The 6197-nt window shown below is 39.3% G+C and overlaps 1 long non-coding RNA gene across 2 annotated transcripts in view; it reads right to left on the bottom strand.

Annotated features, from left to right (window-relative positions):
• Positions 1 to 2045: 2045 nt before the first annotated feature.
• Positions 2046 to 6197, bottom strand: part of LOC309858883 — a 43525-nt gene continuing 39373 nt past the window's right edge. For both annotated transcript variants that reach the window (XR_014308413.1, XR_014308414.1), the window contains exons 7-8: positions 2820 to 2959; positions 2046 to 2103 (exon numbers count right to left, since the gene is read on the bottom strand). This is a non-coding gene — a long non-coding RNA (uncharacterized lncRNA). The remainder of the gene's footprint in view (positions 2104 to 2819; positions 2960 to 6197) is intronic.

The following is a 6197-nucleotide window of genomic DNA, read 5'->3' as shown; positions in this document are numbered from 1 at the left end:
TGGAGACACTTGTAACTTCAGTACCTTGGTCGATAACTGTGAAGGGTCTGAAATTTTACCCTACTTTCCAGCTAACAGGTTAGCCTTCCAGATTCATGGATACTGGCAGATGGCATGAGACCCGTGCATCAGAGACAAAAACAGTTACAGTAATAGCGTAGACCAAGTATCGGCATTTTCATCAGTTCTCATGCTATACAAAAGGCTTCACACCTTCATCCTGCACCTGCAGGGGGCTACATAACGGGAGAATCTTTTATAATGGGCAGTAAGCCTGTCTATACTTTGCCCTGGAGGGCAACAATGTCTTTCTTACGGTGGAGAGTAAAGAAACCTGCCTTTTGCCTGGGGGAGACATACTCTCTATATTCTGAGGCTGTTCACTGTACAGTTTGAAAGAGTCTGCAACAAATACAGTCAGTATCTCTTCTTACAAGACACACAGAACCTCAAAAGACCCATGGAGAATGATCTCCCAACAGGTACATATAAAGATATTTAAAATTTGAAAGTAACTTCCTTAATTAGAGTCGCTCACTTTGAGTTAACAGAGATGATTGTGCTGGCGCAGGTAAGTACTCCAGTGAAAGGAAAAACTGTACTTTTGCTGAAAGAGTATTTTTTATAAAGACAGACTTACCACTTTGATCCTTGAACTGATAAAGGGAAAAACCCAACGTGGGCTGCTGCATGACGTATCTGACATGAGTGGTCAAAAGAAGACCATGCACAACCCTCAATTCCAGAGCCAAAGAGACACAACGAATTGGAAAAAGCCTCACTGTTTTGCAGCTCAGAATACTGCTGCCCCTGCAGATGGAATTGTTTCTGGAATGGAAGGGTTCTTCTCTCTCCTTCCCCGCTAACATGTCTCCATTTTGTACTCCTAGGCCCCGTCTTCTTTACAAAAACCCATACCCACATATACGTGCTACCGTAAGTTCAATTGCTTCGTATCATGCTCTGTATCTTATGTGTGTGACACATACAGACGTATCTGGTCAGCAACACGTCCGGCCATCTTGTCAGTAAATATTGGCCCACCCACAACCCTCTTTACCACTATATGGCATTCTCTTATAAAGATGCATTTAAATTTGAATCAGTCCCTTGTTGAAAGTTGAGAATGGTTCTACTCTTTTGTTATTATAAACAGTGCTGCAATGAATATCCTTGAAGACGGTTCCACGTTTTTCTACGATTACCATAAAGCTTACACTGACATTTAAACTCAACTCTAAGCATACGTTGTTTTTAGTAATAACTTACATAAACACAAACAATTAGTCAAAGCAATTTTCAGAAGAGTTCAGTATTATTTTCTGATGATAAATGTGGAATGCTTTGTTTTGCCTCTCTAAGGTTTTGGTTAACTTTATCCTGAGATGATGATTTCTTCTAAGTAGAACTTTTTCTTCCTTACGAGGGAATATGGTAGGAAAATAAAATTGAGCTGAATCTGTCACTTCCCTCCTCTCATCTGGAAATTTACAAGTTATATAGTAACTACGGGGATCACTCGTTTTGCACTGGATTAAAAACAAACACAAGGAACCATGGGTCAATGGGGATATATGGTAACACCTTTTACTCTATAGAATTATAGAATTTATTATAGAATTTTCTTTACCCATACTTACTTCTTGTAAGCCTCAGACAGACTGATTCAAGATGATGTTTCATTAACCAAAAGAACTTTGAAGCAAAGGGCCTGTTGACCAATATCTCTTGGTGCCTGCAGTTCAGGGAAGAACAGAAAACTTAATTAACACCTATGTAGAATGTTGGATCTTTTGCAGATACATTTAAACAACATCCGCAAAAAGGAAGCCTTGATGATTGGTTAACTGAGAAGTCAGGCACTCAAATTACCTTTAATAGATGCCAAGAAGGTACAGAATTTGATTCTTACCTATTCCTTTTCTGGACAGAGGATCGTATTACATTACTAGTCATCAAGAAAACTGTAAATAAGGGGAGGCTGGGTGGCTCAGTCTTAAGCATCTGACTTTGGCTTAGGTTATGATCGCAGGGCCCTGGGATCATCTTCTTCTGCCCCTACCCCCTGCCCCATGTGTATTCTCTCTCTCAAATAAATAAAATCTGGAAAAAAAAAAAAAAGGAAAGAAAACAAAAGTATAAATGGCTTTTTGTTTTCCAAACTAGAAGCTTGATTCACATTACAATTGTTCAAGGTAAATACATTCTGGAAAGGTCACCAGAAATATATACACTTTAAACCAGAGGAATAATTTAGGTCCTTTAGGGATATAGGCAGGTGGCAGATATGTCTTGGAGCTTTAAGCTCCAGAAAGACTTCTCATCCTGGCTAGTAAGACAAAGATAAAAATTTTAGGGCTGCTTCTCTTACTCTCCATGAGAGTTCTGGCTACTAAGTCAACTTCCTGATGTGCAGTGAGGTTGGAAGGGTTGGGGGAGGTGGGTAGGTGGCCGAGGCTGCTGCTGCCTGGATGTCCTTCTGGAGAAGTACAGGATGTGAGATTCATTCCCAAGGAAAGTCTTGAAGAACATTCCACGACTGCTTTTGCACAGTAAAACTTACTTCCATATATTGATTAAATTGTTAATTGATAGTCTTTGGGTTTTTGTTGGTGGTGTTAAATTCTATCTGAACACGACTGGTTGTTAAACCCAGTTAGTACAGGAATTAAAGTGTCGATGAGCAGTTGCGGATCCCTGATATAACTGAAGATGGAAAATATCTGGACAAAGAGGCAACGCTTGGAATAAATATTCCCAGTCTCTTCATGATGCCGATTAATCCGTTGTTCCCATTTTGTGTTAGCAGTGTCACATACCGTGGAGGCGGTATTGGGCAGCTGGCAGTGTCCACTGGCTTCCTGGTGCCCCATTTCCTTCCTCTGTCCTAAGTAGGGAGCCTCATCTCTTTCAGCCAAGAGCAAGCTTCTAAGTACGCTTCTATCATGACCAGCCTCATCTGCGGAAGAAAATCTTTCTAAAACGAGGAATTACATGTATTATCACTTAGCACCCGTTTTCACAGAACTTTTAAGTAGTGTGTATAAGTGAATGACTTAAAAACAAAGATTTTAAAAGGTAAGCTGAGCCCGGCTTCCCACCTGTAAGAATGATCTCTGAGCTCTCCTAAGACAGAAATGTGTTCACTTACCTTCTCTCTGCTTTCAGGCTCTCCTTCTATTCCCTTTTTCCCCACTATTTATTTTCAAAAGGATATTTGAACAATTTTATAATAGAATACATACCCATGATTTAAAAATCACACTCAGAGTTAACTTGCTTACCGCTATTGCTGCTCTTGCCCATATCTATTTTTGTTCCCTACTTCCGTATCTTGGAGATGACATTTGTAGCTTCAAATAATATACTTGTGCTTTTATTGATTGTATTAACAGCGATAAAGACATCTTTAAACAGCACACCATGTAAATGAGAATATGATCTTTATTTTTACCTCTTCTCTTCCTCTTCTACGTCTTTAACTAGTACTTTTGCTATTCTGTTAATTTTACTGAGATATAATTGACAAATAAATCTTAATATATTTATAGTGCACAAATGACTTGATATACACACGGAATGTGAAGGGATTTCCGCTACTGAGTTAATTTAACACTCCTATCACCTCACATATTTACCCTTTATCTATTTGTTTATTTATTTTTAAAGATTTTATTTATTTATTTGACAGACGAGATCACAAGTAGGCAGGGAGGCAGGCAGAGAGAGAGGAGGAAGCAGGCTCCCTGCTGAGCAGAGAGCCTGATGCTGGGCTCAATCCCAGGACCCTGGGATCATGACTTGAGCCGAAGGCAGAGGCTTTAACCCACTGAGCTGCCCAGGTGCCCCACCTTTTATTTTTTTTTTTGATGAGAACATTTAAGTTCTATTCTCTTAGCAAATTCTAATTACACATTATAGTGTTATTAAAACTAGTCACCATTAGATCCCCAGATCTTATTTATCTTATACTGGCAATAGCTAGCCTGTACCCTTTTACTAGACTCTCTCCATTTTTCCCATCCAGTACAGGGAAACTAATACTTTATTCTCTGTTTCCATGGGTTCAACTTTTTTTTTTTTTTAGATCCCGCATATATAAGTGAAATGATGCAGTATTTGTTTTTCTCTTTCTGGCTTATTTCACCTGGTCTAATGCATTCTAGCTTCAACCATGTTGTTAGAAATGGCAATATTAACTTCATTTATTTTCATTTTATTTTATGCTATTATTTTATTTTAATTCCAGTATAACGAGCAGTTATATTAGTTTCAGGTGTGTAATAGAGTGATTCAACAATTCCATACAACACCCAGTGCACATCATGACCAGGGCAGTCCCTAATCCCCATCACCCATTTCACCCATCCTCTCACCCACCCGTCTTCTGGAAACCATCAGTTTGTTTTCTATAATTAATAGTCTGGTCCTTGCTTTGTCTCTCTTTTATTTTTTTCTCTTTTGCTTATTTGTTTTATTTCTTAAATTTCTTATATGACTGAAATCATATGGTATTTTTCTTTGACTGCCTTATTTACATAGCATTATAGTCTCTAGCTCCATCCGTGTCATTGAAAATGGCAAGATTTCATTCTTTTTTTTAAAGATTTTATATATGTATTTATTTTAGAGGGAGTGTGTGTGAGAGAGCTGGGGAAGGAGGGGGGTGGCATGAGGTGTGGGACAAACAGACTCGCCACTGAGCATGGAGCCTGAGGCAGAGTTCAATGTCTAGACCCTGAGATCATGACCTGAGCCAAAATCAAGTTGGTAGCTCAACCTACTGAGCCACCAGGTGCCCTGGATTTCATTGTTTTTTATGCTGAATAATATTCCACCATGAAGATATGTGTGTGTGTGTGTGTGTGTACATTCTTTATCGAATTTGTCAATTCTTTTTTTTTTTTTTTTTTGGATTGAAGGTTTCTTTTTTTTTTTTATTTTTTTTAACTTTTATTTTTTATAAACATATATTTTTATCCCCAGGGGTACAGGTCTGTGAATCACCAGGTTTACACACTTCACAGCACTCACCAAAGCACATACCCTCCCCAATGTCCACAATCCCACCACCTTCTCCCAAACCCCCTCCCGCCAGCAACCCTCAGTTTGTTTTGTGAGATTAAGAGTCACTTATGGTTTGTCTCCCTCCCAATCCCATCTTGTTTCATTTATTCTTCTCCTACCCACTTAAGCCTCCATGTTGCATCACCACTTCCTCATATCAGGGAGATCATATGATAGTTGTCTTTCTCTCTTGACTTATTTCGCTAAGCATGATACGCTCTAGTTCCATCCATGTTGTCGCAAATGGCAAGATTTCATTTCTTTTGATGGCTGCATAGTATTCCATTGTGTATATATACCACATCTTCTTGATCCATTCATCTGTGGATGGACATCTAGGTTCTTTCCATAGTTTGGCTATTGTGGACATTGCTGCTATAAACATTCGGGTGCATGTGCCCCTTAGGATCACTACATTTGTATCTTTAGGGTAAATACCCAATAGTGCAATTGCTGGGTCATAGGGCAGTTCTATTTTCAACATTCTGAGGAACCTCCATGCTGTTTTCCAGAGTGGCTGCACCAGCTTGCATTCCCACCAACAGTGTAGGAGGGTTCCCCTTTCTCCACATCCTCGCCAGCATCTGTCATTTCCTGACTTGTTGATTTTAGCCATTCTGACTGGTGTGAGGTGATATCTCATTGTGGTTTTGAATTGTATTTCCCTGATGCCGAGTGATATGGAGCACTTTTTCATGTGTCTGTTGGCCATCTGGATGTCTTCTTTGCAGAAATGTCTGTTCATGTCCTCTGCCCATTTCTTGATTGGATTATTTGTTCTTTGGGTGTTGAGTTTGCTAAGTTCTTTATAGATTCTGGACACTAGTCCTTTATCTGATATGTCGTTTGCAAATATCTTCTCCCATTCTGTCAGTTGTCTTTTGATTTTGTTAACTGTTTCCTTTGCTGTGCAAAAGCTTTTGATCTTGATGAAATCCCAATAGTTCATTTTTTCCCATGCTTCCCTTGCCTTTTGCGCTGTTCCTAGGAAGATGTTGCTGCGGCAGAGGTCGAAGAGGTTGCTGCCTGTGTTCTCCTCAAGGATTTTGATGGATTCCTTTCGCACATTGAGGTCCTTCATCCATTTTGAGTCTATTTTTGTGTGTGGTGTAAGGAAATGATCCAATTTC

The sequence above is a fragment of the Mustela nivalis genome (genome assembly GCF_964662115.1).
Source record: "Mustela nivalis genome assembly, chromosome: 2".
In the NCBI taxonomy this organism is placed as follows: Eukaryota; Metazoa; Chordata; class Mammalia; order Carnivora; family Mustelidae; genus Mustela; species Mustela nivalis.
Note: the sequence above shows the minus strand (reverse complement) of the source record. Positions and strands in the feature narration are given on the sequence as shown.